Source organism: Vipera ursinii (assembly GCF_947247035.1).
Source record: "Vipera ursinii genome assembly, chromosome: 1".
Classification (NCBI taxonomy): Eukaryota; Metazoa; Chordata; class Lepidosauria; order Squamata; family Viperidae; genus Vipera; species Vipera ursinii.
In genome coordinates, this window is record NC_139512.1 from 227088544 (window position 1) to 227114776 (window position 26233).

At 38.2% G+C, this 26233-nt stretch overlaps 1 long non-coding RNA gene across 1 annotated transcript in view; it reads right to left on the minus strand.

Annotated features, from left to right (window-relative positions):
• Positions 1-8180: 8180 nt before the first annotated feature.
• The window catches only part of LOC310631637, a 34045-nt gene continuing 15992 nt past the window's right edge, over positions 8181-26233 (minus strand). The window contains exon 5 of the long non-coding RNA XR_014490671.1: positions 8181-8319. This is a non-coding gene — a long non-coding RNA (uncharacterized lncRNA). The remainder of the gene's footprint in view (positions 8320-26233) is intronic.

The window sequence follows — 26233 nt, forward strand, 5'->3', positions numbered from 1 at the left end:
CTTAAGTAACAGCAGCTGCCTGCAATTAGTGCAGGTTCGAGTCCCACCAGGCTCAAGGTTGACTCAGCCTTCCATCCTTCTGAGGTAGGTAAAATGAGGACCCAGGTTGTTGGGGGCAATAAGCTGACTTTGTAATAATGCCACTTGGGGGGGGCGAAAGCCCTAATAAGCAGGCATATTATTTATTTATTTTATTTATTAATTTAATTTATATACCGCCCTTCTCCCAGGGGACAATACATAAAAATACAATACATTGCCTTCTCCCAAGGCAATACATAAAAAACTAGGTACAAAAATTAAAATTATTAAAACATGATTAAACAATGCCCATAAAATTAATATAAATTTAAAATTAAAGTCGTTTATAAAAATCCCACCCCGTCCCATCAGGCCAGGCCAGCTTGTTTAAAGAGATGGGTTTTAAGATCGCGCCGGAAGGAGCGGAGATCGGGCGCCATCCGGAGCTCAACCGGAAGATGGTTCCATAAATCCGGTGCACCCACAGAGAACGCTCTCCCCCTGGGGGCCACCAGTCGGCATTCTTTGACCGGTGGCACCCTGAGGAGGCCCTCTCTGTGGGAGCGTACTGGGCGGAGGGAAGTTGACGCCGGCTGCAGGTGCTCCCCAAGGTATTCTGGACCCATGCCATGAAGGGCTTTGTAGGTCATTACCAACACCTTGAACCTCACCCGGAAGACAACTGGCAACCAATGCAGCTCGCGGAGCAAAGGTGTGACATGGGAGTATCGGGAAACTCCCAGTACAACTCTTGCGGCTGCATTCTGTACCAGTTGGAGCCTCCGAGTGGTCTTCAAGGGTAGCCCCATGTAGAGAGCGTTGCAGTAATCAAGACGAGAGGTCACGAGCGCATGAGTGACCGTACGTAAGGCATCCCGGTCTAGATAGGGCCGCAACTGGCGCACCAGGCGAACCTGGGCGAAGGCCCCCCTAGTCACAGCTACAATATGGTCTTCTAAGGAAAGTTGTGAATCTAGGAGGATTCCCAAGTTGCGAGCCCTATCTACAGGAGGTAATGACTCACCCCCCATAATGAGGGGTGGGATATCCTGAATATCCCGAGATGCCGGTACGCACAGCCAGTCAGTCTTGTCAGGGTTGAGTCGAAGCCTGTTCCTCCCCATCCAGACCCGGACCACCTCCAGGCACCGGGACATCACGTCGAGGGCATCACTGGGGTAGATTGAAGTCTCCCAAAACCATAAGTTTGGGAAACTCAATCACCAGCCCTGAGAGGATATCGAGAAGCTCAGGCAGGGCTGCTGCTGCGTGACTAGGCGAAAGGTACGCCAGCAGCAAGCCCAACTGCGCCCTAGGACCAAACCTCAATAAGAGAGATTCACACCCGACTATCTGAGGAACGGCGGCCTCCTGCAGACATAAGGTCTCCCTCATAACCACAGCCACTCCCCCACCCCTACCCTGAGTCCGAGGCCGGTGTAGCACCCGGAAGCCTGGTGGGCAAAGATCAACCAGGGGGATACCACCCTCTGGGCCCAACCAGGTTTCCGTGATGCAGGCCAGGTCCGCATGCTCACCCTCGACCAGATCCCGGATGAGAGGAGCCTTGTTAGCAACGGACCTGGCATTCAGGTACACCAGCCGGAGCTCAGGTGGCTGCACATCCCCGCTCCCAGAACCTTGGGTCGAAGACAGAGGGTCGGAGCACCTCACCGCTTGTAAATAGCGGAGAAGCCCTCCCGGATGTCGATACGGCCCTCTGATCTTACACCTGCTGCCATTCCCTATCGTCGTGGGAATTGGCAATCCCACGACCCGCTCCAGAGCTCCGGAGATGACCGACCCCGGCTCCCCCTCAACGCGATCTATCCTGGGCCTGGCCTGAACAACAGTTGGCGGATTACCCCCCATCTCCAACCAACCACAACCCTCCCCCCTCCCTAACCCTACAAAAAATTTGGCTAAAAAAGTAATCAGGGCCAAGGCAGTGGGGGCTGTTCCCTCACTGTTTCCAGGATGGCTTCGCGGGCCGCATGAAACCACTTCGCGGGCCGGATCTGGCCCCCGGGCCTTGTGTTTGACATGTCTGGCTTAAAGAGAACAAAACCACTATGGTGTAACCTAATAAATGAAAGGCAAGTGTTTCATACAGCATCTCAGAAGGTTTCAAAAAGCTTTATTCTATGCTTTACATAACTATATGAAAAGGAAAACGTTATCAGATTATACAGAAACACTATAGCCTAACGTTCAGCCTTCTCCTCATTCCTTTATGTATTATTGTTGTTATTGTTATTATTATTTTAAAAAATAAGCAGAATTCCTTCTCTCAGTATTGGTTGCTGGAGAGAAAACAAAAAGGCAAGAACATGTGTTTGTAGCAACCAACATCCAGATAAGCAGGGATTGACACCAGACAAACAATTTAAGCAGAAAAACAATACCCTAATCAAGGGTTACCCAAGGAGGAAACCGCATCTCTACCAACACTGATAGGACAACCTTTTAAATATAAACAAAGAGCAAACCCCATTCACATTCACTGATGAGGTTACTTAGTTGGGTAATGAAATGTCTGCAAGCAACAGTCAAGCTCAGAGATCGCCAAGGGCTCCACGTTTCAGCCCTGAGCTACAAACATTTTCTTCTATTAGAACAGCACATGATTTTTTTAAAAAAAAATTCACAGCAATAAATAACATTAATAACACAGTTCGGCTGCTGTTAAATATTCAGTCTAAAGTCAAGGCCAACTAGAAAACACAGCTATTGAAGAGATCTTAATGGAGGAGGAAATCATGAGATAAGGTATTTCTTTGCTCAAAGACCTCCATATTGCAAAGGAGAAGCCGGCAGAAATATGCAGAACTGTAACAGAAAATGAGAGATGTTTAGATGGCAGAAGATGGCAAAGATCAAAAAATGAAGCTTCAGACAAGGACAAAATGAAAATCAAGAAGCAAAAGGAATTTTTCATGGTAGCTAATAACAATTGCCAACTGTCAAGCCCTGAAAGGTTAACAAACTCAAGGGGGGAAAAAATGAACTATCTGGATTTTTGGAAAGTCCTTTGTGATTAATGGGGCAACATAACAGAATCTTGAAAGTTTGTCAAAGCAATTCTTTCATTCAGCTTATACCTAGCATACCTAAGACCGACTGGCTCTGCTTTTCTATCCCATGCTTCCCATGTCCCCTGGATGGAGATATCTCTTTTGTAAGAGTCGTTCTTGCTCTTCTGTTTTCATTTGCCATGTGATGTGGCTACAAAAAGGAGAAAAAAAATTAAAGTATATTTCCAAACCATTGGCAAAAACGTCTCTATTCTGCTTTGGTTGGACTCCATCTTGAGTAGCATATTCAGTACTGAGACAAGTTCAGACAAGGACAAGAAGGATGATCAGAGGTTTTGAAACTAAACTGGATATGAAGAAAGATTAAAGGAACTGGCTGGACATGTTAAAGAGAAGACAAGAGGTGAGTGGGGTTTAGGTGCCATTCTTCAAAGACCTGAACATTGAAAAATGCCAAGGCCTATTGACTATCTTCTTAGACTTCAAGACACAGAACCATGGATTTAAGTTACAAAAATGGCAGATTCCAATTGAATGGTGACAAAAATGCTTAGCCTTGAGAGATGTTTGGCTGAGGAAGCAATTATTAGTGCATTTATTGAATTTCCCTAGGCAAGACAACAGTCATTAGTCAGGAATGTTTCATTTTGGATTCCTGTGCTAAGCAGGGAGTTAAAATCAATGGCCTAAATTGAATTTTCCTGGGGAATATTAGACTAACTATTGTTAGAAGCAGGAAAATAGACTAAAAGTTTATTTGTTGCAGAGCTGTTAGCTAGGATTGACAACGTTCTTCTTATACCTCATCTAAGAAGAACCATGGTGGTGCAATGGTTAAAATGCAGTATTCAGGCAAATTCTGCTCACTGCCAGAGGTTGATCCTGACCGCTCAAGATTGAGTCAGTCTTCCATCCTTCTGAGGTCAGTAAAATGAGGACCCAGATTGTTGGGGGCAATATGTTGACTCTGTAAACTGCTTAGAGAGAGTTGTAAAGTGCTATGGAATGGTATATAAACCTAAATGCTATTGCAGTTGATATCACTATACTTCTGATTCTCTTCCCTTGATTTTTGTGTAACAGGAGCAGTCATCTAACTAGCCCTTTGCACACAGATTTAACCACATTGTCCCTGGCAATTCTTCAGGCAGAAGTAATTCCTGTGTTAATGCTGCTAAGTGTGAGTTGGCCCCATTGATGATCATCTATCATACATATATTCATAGCAAAGAAAAGAATTGAAATCCCACAAAATGTCAGGATTTTAATGAGACATTAAGTCGTAAGTTTAGAACTTATGCTACATGTAAGTTGTAAATGATTTGTTTTTCCATAGCACAGTAATGACAGTGTTGAAATTCATATATCATTTTACATTAAGATTATATATGTATTTCAATACTGCCATAACTTTTGCCATGGAAAAAGAAAGCATTTACAACTTACAAGCCATTGTGACTCACTTTGGGGGATCATGGGTCTAATGTGAAAAATTATAACCATGCCTTTTATTATTTTTATTTATAGATAGTAATATCTATGATAGGAATAACGTATATCTCTAACTGAGTCAGCTAACATTTTGACAATTGGAATCCACCGAGATATCTGTCAATCCAGCCCAATTATCTTAAATAAATATATCCCAACTGAGATTATAAGAAAAAATATATAATAAATAAGAAAAGGCCTTAGTGTCAAGTAAATATATACACTATACATGGTGCATAAACAGTCAAGCAAGACAAATTGATTACTTTCATAAGCAGCCAATAAAATGATTTCAAAATGGATTCAAAATGAGATTATTATTTAAATATTTTAAAAAGCAAGATCTTCTGTGGCATGCTTCTATTGGTCATTGTTACAAGTGAACTGAAATCTTAAAATGCCATTTGCTTTTTCTTTGAAACTGCTATATCTATTTAGGGAATAACTGCAATATTAACTTGGAGAATTCAACCTATTTAGACACTAAACCAAATTTAGCAAAACATCAGTTAAATTTGTTTAATAAAGTGTACATTAGCATGTGTATATCATTTCTTCCAAGAAACAGAAAATGCCACAATCCAATGGGTAAAACAGCATATAAATATGTATTCAGCTCTGCTTGTAAGCTTTTTTTTCCTAATATTCAGGTAAAGTAAAGAGACAGGGCATGCATTATAGGCAAATCTCAATAGTCATTGCATCCTTAACATTTCTTCTGAAATGCCAAAAAAAATCTATAAAGTTGTAGCTGTTTTTTAAAAGGTCATTTAGACACTGAGATCAATTATTTTAAAGGAAACTAGAGTTCCTGTAGTAAGAACTACTTGCTATTATTGTCAGGATGGTCTCAGGTCATTATCCAAGCTGGAGCAACATATGTTGTTTCCCATTCATCCAAATCATGCAAGTAGTAACCCTCCCTTTTCCCTCTGGTGGGAAATAAAGATTAATGATAAGCCATTAATTGACTACTAAGTCATCACCCTATTACAGCATATTAAACCTTTTGCCAGAGAGATCACTTTATGCAGCCTAATGCTAGGTGTGGTCCTGCTATTGCCATGTTTTATATTTACATAAAACATCAGCACGTTGAAGTTTAGAAATGAGAGGCTTTCATGTAATTCTTATTGAAAAAAAGGCCAAAGGTTCCCAACATTTTCCTTTATGCAAATGACTATGTCACTATCAAAGACTGTTGGAACCCCTTTATAAAACAACTATTAAAACTGGGAGAAACTTGGCATGTTGCCTCTAAAGTGTATCTGTAATATCCCAAATTTGAATTAAGATTATTTATCTATTTGTTTATTTTTATCTGTCTGTCTGTCTGTCTGTCTGTCTGTCTGTCTGTCTATCATCTATCTATCTTTTATTTATCTGAATTTATTTGCCACTCATCTCATAGCAAATGACTCTGGGTAGCTTCCAGCATTAAAATTTTCCCTACAATGCATCCCATGTCACTTTCCTTTACCTGAGTATTAGGAAAAAAAACTTTTGTATGATCTGTATGATCATACTGTATGATCTTTCAAGTATTTTTTTAAATTGTATTCATTTACTTTATAGTTTGCCTTTCCTCCAGAGGATCAAGTCAGAATGTCTGTAAAAGGAGGCTGGTGAAAAGAACTAAGTGGCCAAGGATAAACAGAGTTGGGTTCTGAAACTGAATTTTCTCAGTCACTCCCAAACTATCCACTGTCATTAGCCATGAGGTCACAGAAAGTCTCAGTTAATACCCTTTCATGTTTTCCCACTACCTTTTGCAACTTTTTGCTTGCAAAAGCTGTAAAAGGGGAAAAGATAGAAGAGATTTATATTACATATTGATTGATAGCTTTAGAAACTTGAAACTTGCTTTGACTGATTTATCAAAACCTTTGACATAAGATTGTCCAACTCTGGGTTATTTTAAGTTTTAATAAGTTTATTTAAGTTCTTAGTAAACACAGTAAAAAAGAACTCCTACAGACTAAACTGGAAGGAAAAAAAAGTTCAGAAGGTGAATGGAAAAGAGATAAAAAGGTAGAAGAAAAAAGGGAAGAAAAGAAGGAAGGAAGGAAGGAAGGAAGGAAGGAAGGAAGGAAGGAAGGAAGGAAGGAAGGAAGGAAGGGGGAGGGAGGGAGGGAGGGAGGGAGGTAAAAAAAGAAAGACAATAAAGATGTGATATCTACATCACACTGAGCATAAAGCTAATAATTTTTGAATATAATATCTTTTAAATTTCCCTTTAAAAAAAAACCCAAACCCTTTTCTTCCCTTTGCTTGTTTTATCTATGCATATTAACAAATCATTTTTTTTTTCAATTTTCATTCAATAAAAAGCCCATTGGGACTTATCAGAAATACCAGACAAATAATTCAGCCCTGATCAAATAGTCCAACTTTATATTTCTTCTTTTTGCTCTTCATAATCTTCATGTTTAAATCACTGCAATGGCATTGCAAGAGTTGATATTTCATCCATATTTGGTGTTCAAGAGGAGACTTCAAAGCTTTCACCACAATACTCTGAAAATCCCATAAAGAGGTATGAGCCAGGATTTCTTGCCACAGCTGTTTCATGTGCAGATCCTTTTATCGATTTGTCTTTTGTATTACCATTTTAGTAATCTCAGTTCTGTTGTCTTCCATGCCTTCTCTCAAAGGTGCTTTTTCAAGGGCAACTGAACTGGTTTTGTTTTCCTTGAGGAAGAAGAACAAAATGTTCCACTTCTCATCCAAGAAGCTTCATCAGTTGTGATGGTGGTGGGGGGGGGGGTATGGAAGGATAGATAAGGACAGTTGGGACTGGATGGTGAGGGATGGAAGGATTATATTTATTTTCAGTCATCCGATCATCAGAAAGAAATACAATCCTTCTATTTCCCCCCCCCAATCATCTGGTCAGAACCTGTCCTTCATTCCCTCCTCCTCCCTCCCCCCCATCACAACTGGTAAGGTTTCTTGGATGAGAAACGAAACATTTTCTTCTTCTTCCTCAAGGGAAAAAAAACAGTCTGGTTTCTTTTTGAGGAAAAAAGCAACTTTGAGACAACTCTGACCTGAATGACTGAGAATCTCTACACTGTTCCATGCTTATCCATTGAAATCTATATAATTTCTGAGATATTAGCCAATATTTCAGTCCATTTTTCAAAGAATTCTTTGAGACAAACAAAAGTTAAAACCAGCTTAAGCCATTTTAACTCCTTTCTGCCTGGCCCTTTTGTTGTCTTAAGTGTCCATTCGCAATCTTCATCATGCCTCAGTTACAAATATGAGTTTAGTTGCTTTTCGGCAATTTACCATAAGTATATTATTTAATTTTATACTTGTTTTTAAAATCTTACAAGAAAAATAGCCAATATTGCAAATCTCTTTTATCTCCCAGTCTATTTAAACCATTATTATTATTATTTTGCTTCTTGCCACTTGTGTATTAATTTAAACCCTTAACTTTCTGTTTAAAATTGCTTAAATCCAAAGAATTAGTTACTAATTAAAATCAGAAGAAGGTAAACCTGAGCATGTGTCAAATTAAGTTCATCCTTTTGAAGGTCTCTCACATCCGTAGAGTGGTTAAATTGAACATTCCCAGATGTGATCAGAAAGTGAGTTGAGCTGGCTTCGTGTCCTTGTGGAAGGCTCTGCTGTTGCTAAGAGGAAAGATGTGTCTCCACAGCAACTGGCACTCAAAACGGTGGGAATCCACTGTTTTACCGTCCCCTCATTAAGAACTGCCACTCAGAGCATTTATGGGCAATCTCCCATTTTTCTCCTGTCTCTGAAAGAGATTCCAAAGAACTTATCCATTCATCTGTCCTTTGTTCTTCGTAAAAGTTTTTGTCTTCACAGTTTGGAGATCTCTTCAGTCATGATTCATCCACAATTCCAGCTCTGGGCTATTTTAGACTTGTGCCCTTCAGAAGAACTGGATTGATAATAGTGACTAGCCATTTGTAAAAGGTAAATCTACCAGCTTCTGTTATTTTTTTAGATATAAGAAAGTAGCCATTTAATGCAGGCAACCTTGGAGCTGGTATTGCGCACTTCACAAATGTGAAATTGTTTGAAAGGTAAATAACAAATAATCCCATTAAATTTACTATGAACAGTCTAAAAGGGATGGAAAAGTTTACTTGAAAAAAGTCATTCAAAAAACTCCTTATTTATTAATATAAGTTCCAAAATCTGTCTTTTCAAACATACTTCATCTAAGAGGCAGGACTTTCTATAGCTAAACAGTTTCATACGTCCAATAAGGCAATCCTTTCCCTTTCCTTCCTAAAGATTACTGTGCAATCATGAAGTTGTCAAAAAATCATTAAATATCTTGTTGTATTTCTATGTTTATCCTATATTTTATAGAAAAACTTCCTTTCTTTCACTATGGAAATATTTAGCCCCAAAGGATAGAATTTCTTGCTCATCCTAACTGGGGAATAATCAGCTTTCCCCAATTTAAACTGGTATCTAAAAAGCAATATCCAGCAACTATGAGAGAGAGAGAAAGAGACACAGAGATTTCTGAGAGTAAGATGATTTTTATGCAATATTGTTTCAACATAATGCAAAGAAATGATCCCACTGCATTTTAACAAATCCATTCAGCTTTGAACATCGGCAAAAAGAGTATATCTGACAAAAGAACCAATTTGATTTCTATTGCTATATACAATTTCAGGAAGGAAATGCAAAAATAGCAAAGAACCATCATGATAGAACGATTTTAAAAAAACATCTTCTATCTCTCTTTAAAGGCTTGTAGACCTCTTCCCGCTCTCTGTCTTCCCCAGTTCCTTTAGAAAGCCCCCAAATAGAAAGAAGAACCAAAGGGGGTGAAGCTAAATTTACAATATGTTCGTAAGCCCATGGGGTGTGTGTTTCCCTTCAGTTATACACAGAGGCACCCTGTGTACCTATGACAGACAGAGCACTAGGTTGTTTAGCCCTTAGTTCTTTTTGTAGTTTAAAAGCTCAGTACCAGAAAGACCTGCAGAGTCAGTAGCTGTTGTGATTCAGGGTCAGCCTGTGGGTTCGGCAGTTGGGTCGGACAACTCAGAGGAGGAGGGGGGTGTTGAAGAGCTTGCTGAGGGGGTTGGAGAGCTTGCTGATGAGAGCCCTCAGCCAGGCCCCTCCCACCTGGTCACGACGCAGACCCAGCTGTGTGAGCCTGACAGCATGGATGAAGATGACCCACAGCTGGCCCTGTCCAAGGACGTCCGACGCAGGAGGCAGTCAATCAGGAGTAAACAGAGGAAGGCAATGGGGCACCTCGGAAGGAGGCAGAGAGAAGCCACGCCCTGAACTGTATAAAAGGGGAATGCGTGGGAGGGCTGGTTTGCTGAAGGCAACCGCTTGAATAGCTCCTGTTTCATGGTTCGTGTCTTGTTCTGTTTGCTTTTGTATCCATAAATTTGGCAGGCTTAGTTCCAGCCTCTTGCCTTCTTGTAAAAGGCAAGAGGCTGCCTTTTCTGCAGGGCCGGTAGCAGGCTGATACAGAACAGTAGCCCAACTACAACCAGTCATAATGCACAAGCAATAGCAATAACACTTAGACTTGTATACTGCTTCATGGTGCTTTACAGCAGTTTACAGAGTCAGCACATTGCCCCCCAACAATCTGGCTCCTCATTTTACTGACCTTGCAAGGATGGAAGGCTGAGTCAACTTTGAGCCAGTGTGGATTGGACTGTTGGCAATGGGCAGAGTTTGCCTGCAATACCACATTCTAATCACTGCACCACCACAGCTCTCCACAAGAAGATGGACTCTCTTGTATTAAAGGGCCTCCTGGTTCTTGATTTCCATTGATATTGTTCCTTAATTCTTACAGGCAAACCACTTTTATTTCTGATCACATCTGTTTCCAAATTACCAGTAGCCCGGCAGCTGTCCCAAATAGGCAATAATTAGCAATACTGTGGTCTAATGATTATTCTCTTGTTTCACCTGACCTCTGGGGAGAGAGGTAAAGATCTGAGCTGGTCTTTCCCCTTAAGACAAAACCATTTCGTTATTTTTGTATTACTATCTCATTTGACATCTACTGACTTCTCCATATCTCTGTCTGCTGTAGTCCATGCAAAAAGGTAGTCCTTGACTTACAACAGTTTGTTTAGTGACCATTAAAAATTACAAAAGCACTGGAAAAAAGTGTCTTATGACCATTTTTCACACTTACAACTGTTGCAGCAGCCCCATGATCATGTGATCAAAATTCAGATGCTTGGCAACTGATTCATATTTATGATGGTTCAGTGTCCCAGGGACACATGCTCAGCTTTTGAGATCTACTGAAGAGCAAAGTTAATGGGGAAGCCGGATACACTTAACAACCATGTTATTAACTTAACAACTGCAATCAGTCAAAAGAAAGGTCATAAAATGGGGCAAAACTCACTTAACAAATATCTCACTTAGCAATATAAACTTTGGGCTCAATTGTGGTCATCATTGAGGACTACGTGTGGTTCTACAATTGTCCCCCAATTCTATGCTCCCAAATGTACTGGGAAGGCAAATTCCCAAACTCTCAGCTAGGATGGGAATCCTGGGAACTGTAGTCCCACCACACCTTGAGGGCACTTAATTGGAAAATGCTTAATTTATAGCAATGTAATACTTTTTCTTTATTCCTCTTGCAGATCTTCAGAGATCTAGCAGCTAATGATATTTCCTGACTTAGAATGATGTTGAAATGCTCCATGTCACTCCTGGGCAGAGATCCTGACTTGAAAAATATGTAACACATACATTTTTCCTGCCCTTTTATTGTGCTGTACTAAAACATGTGCACAATACAATAGCCCATAACCTAGCGCGATGCTATTATATAATAGCACTATAAACATTTGCTTCTGTTCAATTAATTTTTATGAAGTGTATCTTGACAATTTGGTTTTTGAATGCAAGATCCTTTCGGGCACATCCTCTTGTATTCAAGAAGTCTCATTCTCTGCTTTTGAAAGTGATGCTTAAAGGTATGTTTTGCTTACATTTCCAATTTGATATTTATAATGGTGTCACTCACCTTTGGCACCATAGAAAAGATGTACAAATAATAGCTTATTTCACAGTTATTCACACAACACTAACACTGACAGTGGAAAATTACCAGTTGGACTCCAGGGAGCATTAGAAGGTCAAGCAGTTTAATGTTGTTGAACACCATATTTTGCCACGTAGATATTAATTTTTCTTGTGAACATTATGAGAAAGAACTTCTCTCCCCCACCCCCCAAATACATGTGAAGGTTTTCACTCTCCCTTGAGTGCTATGTTGCTTTCTTCTAAATAATGACAAAATTGGATCTTTCCTTGTTTGGTGTGTAAGGTGAGACACAACTCTCCTTCAACTTTCAGCTTTACTGTAATCCTTGATTTTCCAACCAGAAGTGTGTGATAGTGGCTGTTTTTTTCTTTTTTAAACTGCCAGAGGGGGTGTGTTCTGTGGGTGGAGGCTTGGCTGTGAACACAGCCAAGCCTCCACCCACAGAACACACCCCCTCTGGCAGTTTAAAAAAAGAAAAAGAAAAAGAAAAAACAGCCACTATCACACAATTCTCCCGGAAGAAGGAAGCTTAAGTCACCAGCCTGAGGATGATGGATGAGATTTCGTTGAAACGTTGCCCTGATACCTCCAATTCTACGTGGGGGAAAAACCAAATGACTATATATATATATATATATATATATATATATATATATATATATATATATATATATATATATATATATATATATATATATATATATATATATATATTCAATTTTATTTTCCCATTTCTTCCACAAACAAGTCAACAAATATATCGCCATACATAAATACATGCACGTACGTTTGTGTGCTGTTCGTCCATTTCCCCTTTCACTGTATCCCCCCTCCTTCTCTTTCTTTCCTCTTCTCTACTTTCTTTCTCCCTTTCTCCTTTCTTTCCTACTTCCCTCTTCTTCCTCTCCTCTCCTCTTTCCCTCACCACTCCCCTCCCGTTTCTCCCCACTTCTCCTCCTCTTTCCTTCCAACCTTCCTACTTCCTTCCCCGTCCTCTACTCCCTCTCTCCTCTCCTCTCCTTTCTTCCCTCCCATTCCTCTTCCGATACAATTCAGGGATGATGTCTGAGCAGCTCCTCTCCTTAGATTTTCAAAGTCTATATTAGGTATGATAATATCCTTATGTCCTCATTTTTCTTCCATCTAAATTAGTGGAAGGCTTAAAAAGTTCCTAAATGAATTGATGATTTGGGATGCACAGAAAGCATTCGACAATGTGAATTGGCAATTCATGATAAGACAACTACAGATTATGGATTTTGGGGAGAAATTTATAAATGTAATTAAAGCAATTTACAATAAGAAAATAGCCAAAATAATGATTAATGGAAATATGACTGAAAGGATTAACATTATGAAGGGAACAAGGCAGGGATGCCCTTTATCCCCATTATTGTTTGTATTGACGCTAGAGATACTAAATAGAACTATAAAACAAAATAAGGATATAAAAGGTATGAAAGTTAAGAGAGAAGAATATAAGCTACAAGCTTTTGCAGATTATTTATTATTTATCTTGGAGGAGCCACTAGAGACAGGACCTGTATTAATAGAGCAAATAGGAAAAATATGGTGAGGTAGCAGGTTTGAAGATTAATGAAGATAAAACAAAAATGTTAGTGAAAAATATTACTGAAAAACAAAAAAATAAGAATTGGTGGGAAAGTTAGAGATACAGATTGTAAAGAAGGTAAAATATCTGGGGATTCACCTGACAGCAAGATGTACAACAATTAAAAAAGATAACTATTACAAATTGAAAAGACAAATCGAAGTAGATTTGGATAAATGGAAAAAGGTACAACTATCATTAATGGGCAGGATTGCAATAATCAAAATGAATATATTACCACGATTGTTGTTTTTGTTTTCAACAATACCAATAAGATTGGAAAAGAAATATTTTGAAGGGCTAAATAAAATAAATTTGAAATATATTTGGCAGGGGAAAAAGGCAAGGATTAATTTAAAAATGTTACAGGATGCAAGACTCAGAGGTGGGTTTAGCTTACCTAATTGGGAATTATATTACCAGGCTGCAGTAATGTCATGGATGAGAGAATGGATTTTACTGAAGAATACTAGATTATTGACATTAGAGGGACATGATTTACAGTTGGGATGGCATGCATTCATATGGTATGGGAAAAATAGAATACACAGCTATTTCCAGAGACATCATATCAGGAATTCTTTATTGATGGTTTGGGAGAAAATAAAGAGGAAGCATTACTTGAGGATTCCAGATTGGCTCTCAACGATGGAAGCGTTAATACACCCCAATATGTTTAACATGGGAAACGTTATAAGATATAAAGACCTACTAACAGACACGGGGAAGCTGAAAACCAAACAACCATTAGAGGAACAAGGACTAAAGATGGATTGGTACATGAGAATGCAAATACAATCTAGATATGAAAAAGATGCTAAAATAGATGGTTTTAATTTGGGGAGAACAGAGTTAGATGAAATACTTATGGGAACTGAAGAAAAATGGATTAAAAATATATAGCTACTTATTATATAGGGAATTAGAGGAGGAGCAAGTTAAGGAGTCAATGATAAAATGGTCAAGAAATTTTGGATATACGATTGAATTAGATAGATGGCAGCAATTGTGGGAAAGAAACTATAAACTGACAATGGCGACAGCGTATAAAGAAAATATGTACAAGATGTTTTACAGATGGCATATGTCTCCAGAAAGACTAGCTAAAATGTTTAAGGACAGATCTATGAAATGTTGGAAATGCCATCAAATACCAGGCTCATTCTATCATATGTGGTGGACGTGTGCAGAAGCTAAAACCTATTGGAACATAATCAAATCATGGATAGAAAAGATGATACAACAACATATAGAATTAAGACCAGAAATATTCCTGTTGGGTATTTTACCAGAGAAATATAGCAAAGAGAACACATATTTGATTATTCATATAACCACTGCAGCTAGTATTGTGTTTGCACAAAACTGGAAGGCACTGAAAGCTCCTCCAGAAGAAGAGGTGATCAGGAAAATAATGGAATCTGCGGAAATAAAAGAAAATATGCTTAAAAGATAGCACATAAGTAGATTGACCACTCAGTTGTAGGTACCTGGAAATAGAAACCAGGGGTTTCCCTGCTGTCCAGTTTTCCTTTGTTGGGGGACCTTGAAAAGGGTCAAAAGTTGCCCTGGAGGGGTGATAACCGTGAGAAGGCCCTCCTACTGATTGCGGAAGGGTGGCAGCCCTCCATTTGATCTGGAGCAGCTCCTCTGGGCCAATGAAGAAAAGATCCACCATCAACATGGCTGATCATTAAGCTGTTCCCTGCCGAAAGCCAAAATTACCATCAAGCACAATGAAGCAACATGGAGGACTTGGGTGAGATCTTACCTTTCTTACTTCCCTAATTATTTTCCTGTGAGACTCTTCTGAAAATTTTCTCCCCCTTTCTTGGAAGAGCGGTGACTGCCTACTTGGGGAACTAAAACTTCAATGCCTTAAAAGAAATGGAAATAACTAAGCTAAATAACTAAACAACCTTACTTGTACTTTTGGAATATTTGGGCTATTTAAAAGTTCTTATTTCTATGGGGGCCTATTAATCTATTTACTTTTTAAGCTGTGAAAGAAGGGGGGGGAAACAGATAAACTGGATAAAAGCTCTATATGAGTCTGGAAAAAGATTTTACATGCTATTGAGGACATCTTGTGGCAAAGCCTGGTATAGCAAGTAACCTTTTCTTTATTGTGAGATCTGGCCGTAACTCAGACTTGTCCTTGACATTATCTTTAAACATAAGAATTTGGAACACCTGGCACTGAAAACCTTTAGGAATAGTGGAGGTGGACATTTACTGACCTTTATCAAATAAAAGCCTCCACTAAAGACCTATCTGTAAACACCAAAGAAATGGAATATTATCCACAACTTGATTATAGACTTATTATTGAACAATACTGGCAATGACTGAGCTGATGAAAGCCAGACTGAAAGATAAATATGACAGCTTAAACTTATCAAATGAAGCTTTGATTTCAATTGATGAATTGACAATCCAAAAAGCAACAGAAGAGGAGGAAATTAACATCAAAACAGGGGACTTCAAAGAACAACTACAATCTACGGAGACCTTTGATGCCCAAACCTGGATTCCAACTATAAAATCTACAATCCAAAAAACAACAGAAGCTGAAGAAAGCAACACTAAGATGGAGGATGCTAAAGACCTTCAAATACAGCACACTGGGAATCTAGCCAACCAAACAATAACTATAACACTGGACAGATAGGACCGGAAGAAGAAGAAGACCAGACGGAACTAATGACAACTATACTACACCAAACATGGGGATCTGAACTATTACAGCAACAATTCAATGATTATAAAGGGGTCAGTCCCTTTGAAAAACTGACAACTGGATGGCTTCCCTGGACTCAAACAACGTATATAGGAATGAAGGGAGACGCACTTGAGAACCTAAAGGCACTGATATGGAAGCCTGCTTGGCACAAAAAGAAAGCTAGAGTCAAATTTAAAAAATGGGTTTTTTCTTTCTGTTGGGATTTGTAATGATAGAGCTTAAAATTTCTTTTAATGGGCTAGGGGAATCTTTAAAAGATATAAACTGATTTTATATTTAGGATCTAGATTTCTAAGGGAATGAAAATTAGCTACTAGAACATAATTTTGAATTATATTACAGAACTTGGAATGATACAACAAAAGATACTTTTTTTAATAATTGATGAGCTACCAAGATGATAAACAGAATATATTTGTGAAATAAAATAAGAATGCACGAACAATGTATGTATTTCAGATATGATAATTACTATATAATGAAATAGGGGAAATTTTGGTTACCTGAAAATTAAATCTTCTAGACACTAAAGGCTAATTCGGAGCACTGTAATTGAAATTAGGTAAAATTTAAAAAGAGGACTTGGATAAGTATAAGTGAAAATATATTGATAATTGCTTCAATGATTGTGTCACAACTAGAAATGTATTAATTTGATTAATACCCAGGGGGAGGGCCTTCTCTGTGGGTGCGCCTGCCCTTTGGAACCAGCTGCCCATAGAGGTTAGGACTGCCCCTGACCTTCGCTCAGTCCGCCGGGACCTGAAGACTTGGCTCTTTGAGCTTTCTGGCCTGGACTGAGAGTATTAATTGGGTTTTTAATTGGATTTTATTGGGGTTTTATATTTATTCAAGGTCTAAATGTAATCATTTTAACTGTTCTTAATTTTTGTAATTGTTGTATTGTTATTTTAAAAACCTTGTGAACCGCCCTGAGTCCTACGGGAGAAGGGCGGTATATAAGTCTAATCAAGATAAAGATAAAGATAAAGATTATGATATTGTAACTAAGGGAATTGGAGACGGAACTTTTGTTGATGTAACCTGAGCTAGGTACAAAAAGATTCTGTTATTGGACTTTTGACTATCCAATCACCACATTGCTTCATAAATATTTGGATGTAAAATTAGAAAATTAATAAAACTTGTTTAAAAAAAGAAAGAGAAACCAACACTTCTGTTGTTACTAGATCTCATCCTTTTTCATACAATTGCAGTGCCAGAAATGACCTGGTTCTTATGGCATAGCGTAGCCAGTGGTGCAATTCAGCCAGTTTGCACCGATTCAGCAGAACTGATACCTAATTTTTTTGTTGAGTTCGGCAAACCGGTAATGATAAATCTGTGTTTTCCAGAACATGGTTTTCGTTCAACTTCCTTCCAGGTGGGGAAAAAAATCCTCCCCAAAAGTCCAAATGCAGATGCGGCGCCTTTGATCATGTCTGTCAGGTCCCAAATGGTTCCCTATTTTACTTACCTTCCTTCTATCCCTCCAACTTTGGGATCTGCCATTCTGTTGGGCTTGGGGGGAGCCCAGCGTTACTTGCATTTGTTCGCCAGTTCTGTTTCCTTTTCCTGATTGCCATGGGGAGGGATATGATAGCTCTCCAAAGACAATTGCAACGAGCTGGATGCCAGCAAAGCCAGTAAATTGTGTGCCAAGAGCAATGGCTGATTGCCCCGAGATTCCAGATGATTGGATACAATTCAAATCCCCAAGTGGCTTTGGTGGGAGGGGTTTTACGGCTTGGGTGACTATACGGTGTTAACGAACTTTTACCTCAGACCTCACCTTGATCCTCCACTGTTACTGATCCCCTAATACAGTAGAAGAATCCTGTTTAAAGCAGTGATTGCCTCAAGAGTTCGAATTCTTAGGTGAACAGCTGAAGTGGGTCATTACAAGGTCACTCAGGCGAAAACTAGCTGGTGCTTCTCAGAGGTAATTTCAGGAATAGATGCTTCATCTCTCTAGTTTTGGTGAATACGGGAAAGGGGGAGAGGCCATCAAGTACAGTATTAGCTGGGGTTGTTGCTCTGGAACTTTTTCCTGTCTAGCTATATAGAGTGCAACTAATGATGAGCGGAAAAGCTCTTAAAGGGCTCTGTTCTAAGAACCGGTTGTTGAATTATTTGAATCCCACCACTGGGCATAGCTGTCCGATTCTCAATAAATTCCCCTACCCAGGTAACTACCTGAATAAAAGCTTATATAAGGCAGAATAAAGAAGCACTGTGGTTATACGTGAAATTAAACCTTTTGTCCCCATAGATACATACATAAATGGCTAATCCAATTTAGATGTATTCATTGTTCTCTGAACATTTTAGTTTGGCTCATATGATTTTGTGAAAGTGTACAAATCCAAAAGATGGGAAAGAATAACCTAGATTGGTCCAAATTGTTAGAATTCCAATTTGTAAGGCCAATGTTGATTGGCATTAGACCCATCAGGGATAAAGCAGAGAACAAGAAATGTTGATGCATTTGAAAAACAGACATCCTAAAACACTCAGGCAAGGCTTAGGCCTACAAAATTCCTCACTTGCTGATCTTAATAGCTATATCTATAGAGATATTTTGTTAAACATTGGTCTGTCTTCATTCCCCCCCCCTACATGCTGATTTTGCCAATGCTTAATATACTCTTGGTTGAATGAGCTTCAAATGGGAGATCATGGTGCTACCATAAAAATGCTTTTTTTCTTCACAAAGTTTATGCAATCTTCACTATTGATCTTCAGTCCAAAGACTTTCTGGTACAATAGATCAAGCAAATCATCTCACCTCTCTTGCAGAAGCCAAGTTTTACTTTAGGTAACATTAGCAATAAGAACACTATGTGATCAACTGATTTTTTTTTAAATTCCCCTGTATTCATCCTGAGGGAAAAAATTGATAATTTATTATAGACTTTCATTTTTACTGATCTTTTGACATAGGACATTATTTTATTTATTTAAATTTGTTATAGTTACCCAACTCCAATTAACTCAACAGTTAATTATTATTTTCTATATAATATAAAGGTAGTCCTCGACTTACAACAGTTCATTTAGTGACCATTTGAAGTTACAACGGAATTGAAAAAAGTGACGTCTGTTTTTCACACTTACGACTGTTGCAGGATCCCCGTGGTCACGTGATCAAAATTCAGATGCTTGGCTACCGACTCATATTTATGACAGCTGCAGTGTCCCGGGGTCACGTGATCATCTTTTGTGAACTTCTAACAAGCAAAGTCAATGGGGAAGCCAGATTCACTTGACAACTGTGTTACTAATTTAACCACTTCAGTGATTCACTTAACAACTGTGGCAAGAAAAACCATAAAATGGGGCAAAACACACTTAACAAAGGTTTCACTTAACAACGGAAATGTTGGGCTCAATCGTGGTCGTAAATCGAGGATTACCTGTCTGTCCAGTTTTTATTTGCTCATACAATGGTCCAAAGTTCTTTTTTTGTTTGTTTGCTTGTTTTCCCTTCAAAAACAGAAGAGATTGCTATTTGGGGGGGAGTATGAAGCAATTCAAGATTTTATTCATTTTTTAATTAAAGGTGGAAGCTTATGCTGTAAGTCAAGATGAGATTGGAATTCAAAGCATAAATGTTTGCGCTCAATGCTACAAAGAGATATGTTGGGAATAAATAATGCATGATGTGTTGAATTGGTTTTATAGCAGTGCCGTGTTTGAATGATTCTTGGGACCAATATGTAGTAAAGTTTTCAATAAATGCTTGATCTCTTTGAGATTAATAGGCAGGGTCACTTTGTATTCACACAGATGATTGATGAATTTAAAACATCAGCTGTATTGTGTTTCCAAATTCTGAGTTTGGTCCCAATGGTCAGTGAGCACTTCAGGACAATTTTTATTTTTCCAAAAGCAGTTTTAAATTTGCCAGTTTCATACTGCTTTGACTTTGTTTGCTGGTTGTTTTTTTTTCCCAGTCTACTTCTTGTATTAATAATGCATGAAAAAAGATATATAAGCAGTGATGCAATTAAAAGGAAGAAGTTAGGCAATATTGAGCTGCAATATTCATAATAGTGAATATAATGTGGAGGATTAAAAACCCTTCTGGTGGGAGAATCAGTGCAACTTTTCAATTATTCAACGCCATGTCGGTTAGAAAACCAAGAATAAAAGAACATATCCAGAATTAATTGTGGAGGAAGCAGATGGGTTGTAAAATATAATGGGAATGGAAAGGGGATATGGTGGAAAAGTCAGTGGCAGCATCCATTTAGGGTCCATTCTCACTTGTCTGTGCCCAAGGAGCTTTTGGCTGTTGCTATTAAAGTACTCGGAAGGGCTGCCCTGGCAAATCCTCTTTAATTTGGCATTTGCTTCAAATCTAGCACATTCTGCTCATTTGGGGAAGTCTGCTACGAAAATAAACAATCTCTCAGATTATTCAGTGTTGATTCTTCTTTCTTCTCAGCAATGTTTTCCTGCTTTCTCCAGGCTGATGCTACTCAGCGTTAGTGAGTTATGAAGTTCTACTTCTCTTCTCTCCCTCCTGCTTTTTTAGTGACCAGAAACCAAGAACAGCCCCAACAACCATCAGCATATCTACATGTGCCCAGGTGATGGTGATGGGTTTGTTTGCTATGCTCTCCTCAGACCACCACTGATGCCCTGGATGGATTCATATTAAATAGTAATACAAAACTTCTGAACAATGCTCTACAAGGAATACTCACCTAAAGGTTTCCACTTTTCTACTTAGAAGGATAAGTAAGTTTATGTTTATATCATTGTGCCAAATAGAGCTTTTTTTTTGGAACCGAGCAGCATATGGGCCCGGAGTACCTTAGGGAGCACCTGCGGCCGGCATCAACTTCCCTCCGCTCAGTGTGCTCCCACAGAGAGGGCCTCCTCAGGGTGCCACTGGTCAGAGAATGCCGACTGATGGCCCCCCGGGGGAGGGCGTTCTCTGTGGGTGCGCCGGATTTGTGGAACCGTTTACCGGTTGAGCTCCGGATGGCCCCCGACCTTCGCTCCTTCCGGCGCGATCTAAAAACATATCTATTTGAGCAATCTGACCTGGTCTGATGGGTTAAGGTTGGGGTTTTAATACGTCTTAATTATTGTTTTAACCTTGGGCATTTATTTAATCGCTTTTAACTTTTGTATCCTGTTTTGTATTTATTGCCCTGTACACCACCCTGAGTCCTTCGGGAGAAGGGCGGTATAAAAATATAATAAATAAATAAAAATAAATTTGGTTGCTTCTCATCTACAAGACTCTTGGCTTTGTCCTACATATAGTCATGACTACACCACTGACGTGGACCCAGGTTCAAGATATCAGCAGAAGTAGCTAAGATAAAGCAATCACTAGTCAGGACCAGTCCAACTTTACTAATCTAAAGAAACCCAAAAGTATCTCAGCGTCAAGAAAATCGAATGATAATGAATGAACCAATGGCTTTCTTGGATTTTCCAAGGGAAATAATCAAGTATTTGGCAATAAATCCAGCAAACCAGCATGGATAATTTAGATGGGGTTTTTTTTTAAGCCAGAATTATGCTCTACCAGAAAGCGCAAGAAACAGTATTCACTTGTCTAGTTGCAGCAAAATAATTTCTATTTAATTAAATATATCTCCACATCAAATATCATAAACAACCTTTTCTTTTGTCAGGGATTGCCAATCACTCCATGTTCTCCTGAAAACTTTAGATAACCAACTCGATATCTCATCAAGGTGTCTGCAAACTTTTATTCCCTCGGATAAATGCCTGGGCTTAATGATTCCCTGCTCCCATAAGTTCATCAATAGGTCCATTTTCAGGATCCCAAATCCTCCTAGATTAATAGCCCTGTTCATATGCTGCATAATCTATCATTCCACAGCCAGGCTGCTCCTTGGCACACATTGCTGCATTTGAGGCATACCTCCCTGTATGAACTTGCAATGCCAATTTGCTTTCTGCTGGCCCATTCATGGATGGTGATTGCCTTATTGTCAGCCATGCATTGTGTTGTTTTTTCAATCCATCTGTCCTATGAGCCTCAAGTACAAAGCAATTGGAAGCTTTAATTTCAACCTAATAGTCTCTTTAAGTATCTCATGCTTCATACTAGGTCCCACACACGCACGGTGCTGCAATTCTTCTATACAGTATTCCAACAGTAGCATTAATGTCCAGGCTGTGTTTTATGGCATTGCAAAACAATGTCCTAATTGTCCATCAGTACAGATCATTAGTATGTGGCGAGTTTTCAGTGCTCAAGGTCTTTAAATGATATGATGCCATAGGTGATTTCATTGCATTTGTCTTTTTGGTTCAATTTAATTTTGCTAGTTCATATTTGTGCAGCAGAATAGTAGATATGTATTCAAATTTGCAGAAAGACATTGGATTTGACTTTGTACAATGTAGAAGTTATGTCAGCTATTTTTCCCTGTCACTGAAACCTCTGGCTTAAACTTTTGCATGTAGCGATAGACAGACAGATAGAACAAAGCTCTGTGCCATAAATGGAGGTTATTCTGGTACAAGAAAATGGTCAGCTACAAAGGTAGACAGGATTCCTATATCTATAAGCCCTCCTCTGAAAATTCATAACTGAATTTTTTTTTATTTTAATTCCATTTATATCCCGCCCTTCTCCGAAGACTCAGGGCGGCTTACAAGCTTAGCAGTAGCCTTCATTCTATGTATATGCCTGCTTATTAGGGCTTTCACACACACACCCCAAGCGGCATTATTACAAAGTCAGCTTAATTGCCCCCAACAATCTGGGTCCTCATTTTACCTACCTCGGAAGGATGGAAGGCTGAGTCAACCTTGAGCCTGGTGCGATGCGAACCTGCACTAATTGCAGGCAGCTGGTGTTACTTAAGGAGGCATTAGCCCACTGCTCCACCAAGGCTCTTATATTTATATATTTGATCTCTCAGAAAATGGTTTGTATTAGAGAAGGAACAACTTAAGATGATACTAGCTTCGAGGAGATATATGACTTACTCTTCAAATAATGTCATGTGGGTTTCATGAGTAATTTTTTATTTTCTCTTATTATGATAATGGCTGAGTGTAACATTATATTATTATGGAGTCCAGAATTATTATAAAGTTTAACTCAGTATCTTGACTTTCTGATAAGGACTGAGTTAAACTTTATAATAATACTATGTTCTGTTATTGTGAGCAGTGTGAAAGAGAGGCAATAGCTTGTCATATAGAATACATGTATTCTACTTTTACCTGTGATATGTGGTGTTTGCATAATGTTGAGTGTTTTTTATAATATCTATAAACAAATAATTAAAACCTCATAATTTAGTCCTGGTCAGCAAAAGTCCATTAAGGCCTATCACAGATAACAACATGCCTATTTTAGCATTGATCAAACAAACCAATTCTATATTCCTTCCTTTTATTTTTAAAAAAATCTTCATCTTTAATCTCTTTAAATACTATTTTAGAATTGATTTCTTTTCAGTTTTTTTGTCTTTTTTTCACAAAACCCTTCAAAACTTTAACAAGACTCTTTTTGCAAATCCAGTGCAAGAAAGCTGTCCAGGTCACTCTCTTGGTTTGTTATTTGTATATCTCTTTTAATTATTAAGTCATCAGCTGATTTTAGTATAGCAGTATATCTGTTATAGCATTTTTTTTACCATATCATTCTTATAGCTTGTCATTTTGAAACCTATTTTCAGATCAGTTTCAATCTTGTTTGAAAATACTTGTTCCTCTATATATCTATAATACTCTGAAAATTAACTTCTTCATAAATTGCCCAAATATCCTTCGATATATCCATTTTGCTCCATTTTGTATTAGTGAAATTTAACTGTTCTTCTCCTTCAGTTGTGATCTTTAGTTCTTTTTTTGTTCCCTTTGGTGTCCAATCTTCAAAGTCCCATGCTATCATGGTTTTTTTTTTAGACTTCAAGGATTATTTTCTTCATCTCCCAAAACTCTCCTGTGGGAGACTGCTGCTTGTGGTCGCCTTGTGAGAAGCAACTGTCAGGAGTACTTGTGGCCAATCTCAAGTTCCATCCTTGTCCAGAGAAGGATTATGAAGAGCTAGATAACTGACCCATCTGCCTACTATGGTAATCAGTTCTGCTTTTAACAGTACTATTTTTAGTTCACCATTTCTTCCCTGGAAGTCCCAATCTGTACAGTAAGAGCAGTTATATGTTTCTAATGACACATAATAATAATAATAATAATAATAATAATAATAATAATAATAATAATAATAATAATAATAATAATATCAGTGTCACTGATACCTATTGCCAATCTTACCTCTTACCTCTTTCTGCTAATATTAATATTTTTATAATCAGTGTGACTGAAGCTAAAGCAATTATACTTGTAGATTTTGTAACTAAAACAAACAGAGCAATTATATGCTAAGTTTTACATAATTTACTCCATTTTTTCAAAGGGTAAACACATACAAAGAAAACAAATATTGCATTTTTCTCATCCTCTTAAAAAGAAACAAAGCAAAAGGAAAACTACCTTTCCCTTAAGATTTCAAAGTTTGTCAACTTTATAAAAAAACTGTTAAAAGACAAAAGTTTGAAATGACAGACCCTGCCCCAGGCAGCAAGTTAATTTGGTACATTAACCCAGATTTTAGGAAGATTTCTTTTTTTCTTGCAAGGATCAAACCAGTGGGAAAAAACTTCTTCATAACACAGCTTCAGATAAAACCTTTATGTTTTCGGTGTTTTACATGTGTAAAGAATTATGAACCATAATAGGGGCAGAGCATAAAATTTTGCTGATGGTATTTGTATAAATAAATTAGGCATTTTATTTTTAATTTATGTTATTAATACATGTTTGTTTTCCTCCTGAATTATTTAGGTGCTCAGTGCTATTAACTCACAATAATAAATTAGAAAAAATTAAGGATTGGAACTTTAGCTTCTCTTTAACTTTGCACAAGAATTTCCATCAGGTTTTCTCACATTAGTACAATTAAATTCATCCCTGTGTTAATATGAAAGAAGATATAAACAGTTGTATTTGGGGGAAAAATAAATGTGATTAAAAGAATTTAACTCGTAAATTATTTTATTTATTTATTTATTTATTTATTTATTTATTTATTTATTTATTTATTTATTATTTAAACTTGTATACCGCCCTATTCCCGTAGGACTCAGGGCGGTTTACAGGGAAAAATTAAAAATACATACATACAAAGTTAAAATCGATTAAAACTAAAATTAAATTAAGTCCCTGAATTTAAACTAAAACCCCATTAATAAATAATTAAAACCCCTCAGTCTGGGCCAGACAGCTCAAAAAGCCAAGTTTTCAAATCCCTGCGAAATGAGCGAAGGTCGGGGGCAGTCCTAAGCTCCGTGGGAAGATGGTTCCAAAGGGTGCCCACAGAGAACGCCCTTCCCCTGGGGATAACCCGCCGGCATTCCTTGACCGGCGGTACCCTAAGAAGGCCCTCCCTGTGGGAGCGCACAGGACGATGGGAAGTTGATGCCGGCAGCAGGTGTTCCCTTAGATAATCCGGACCCAAGCCATTGAGAGCTTTATAGGTCATTACCAGCACCTTGAATTTCATCCTTATTTCACCTTGAATTTTTACCCTTAAAGATGTAAATGTTACGTTTATTCTGCCACATGATTCCAAACATTTTTACAGAACATTGGAGGACTTTCTTTGGAAATAACATTTGATAAGCTTTTCATTGTACAAACTAAATGATTTTTTACAGGAAAGATGAATTTAGATGTTTCAGATGTTTAGGTTTATTCCTGGGCATTTATTCTATTGTCTATTGTCTGGATTAAGCTATTTCAGAATTCAGTACTTTCTGGGGTTTAGCTGTATTTCTCTTTATATGGGATTAATTTCATCATTTGCACTTGGTGCATGATATACGTAGAAAACATTAAGTCACAGATATAATGAAAAGGGTAAACAGATGCTAGCAACTTAATGTTGTTATAACTCAGTCCAAGGAATATTTTTTTTACAGAATTAAGAAAATAAACTGGATTTATTTCACAATGGCTCTTGGCACCATCATAGCTGACATCTGGGGTCTTCCCTTGAGATCTGTTTCTCTAGACTTTCCTTGTATTCAATGAGATATTCAAACTTGAGATTTCGCTTTTCATTCATCCTGAGATCACTGAGATTGCACCTGATCTCCTTTTACCATTGTCCTGAAAGGATCTCTCATCAGTTTCAGTCAGTTCCGTGCCCTTCCAGTTAAGGTCATTGGCCTCTGGGCATCAAACCATTGACAGTCCTGATGGAGGACCTGCACTTTTTG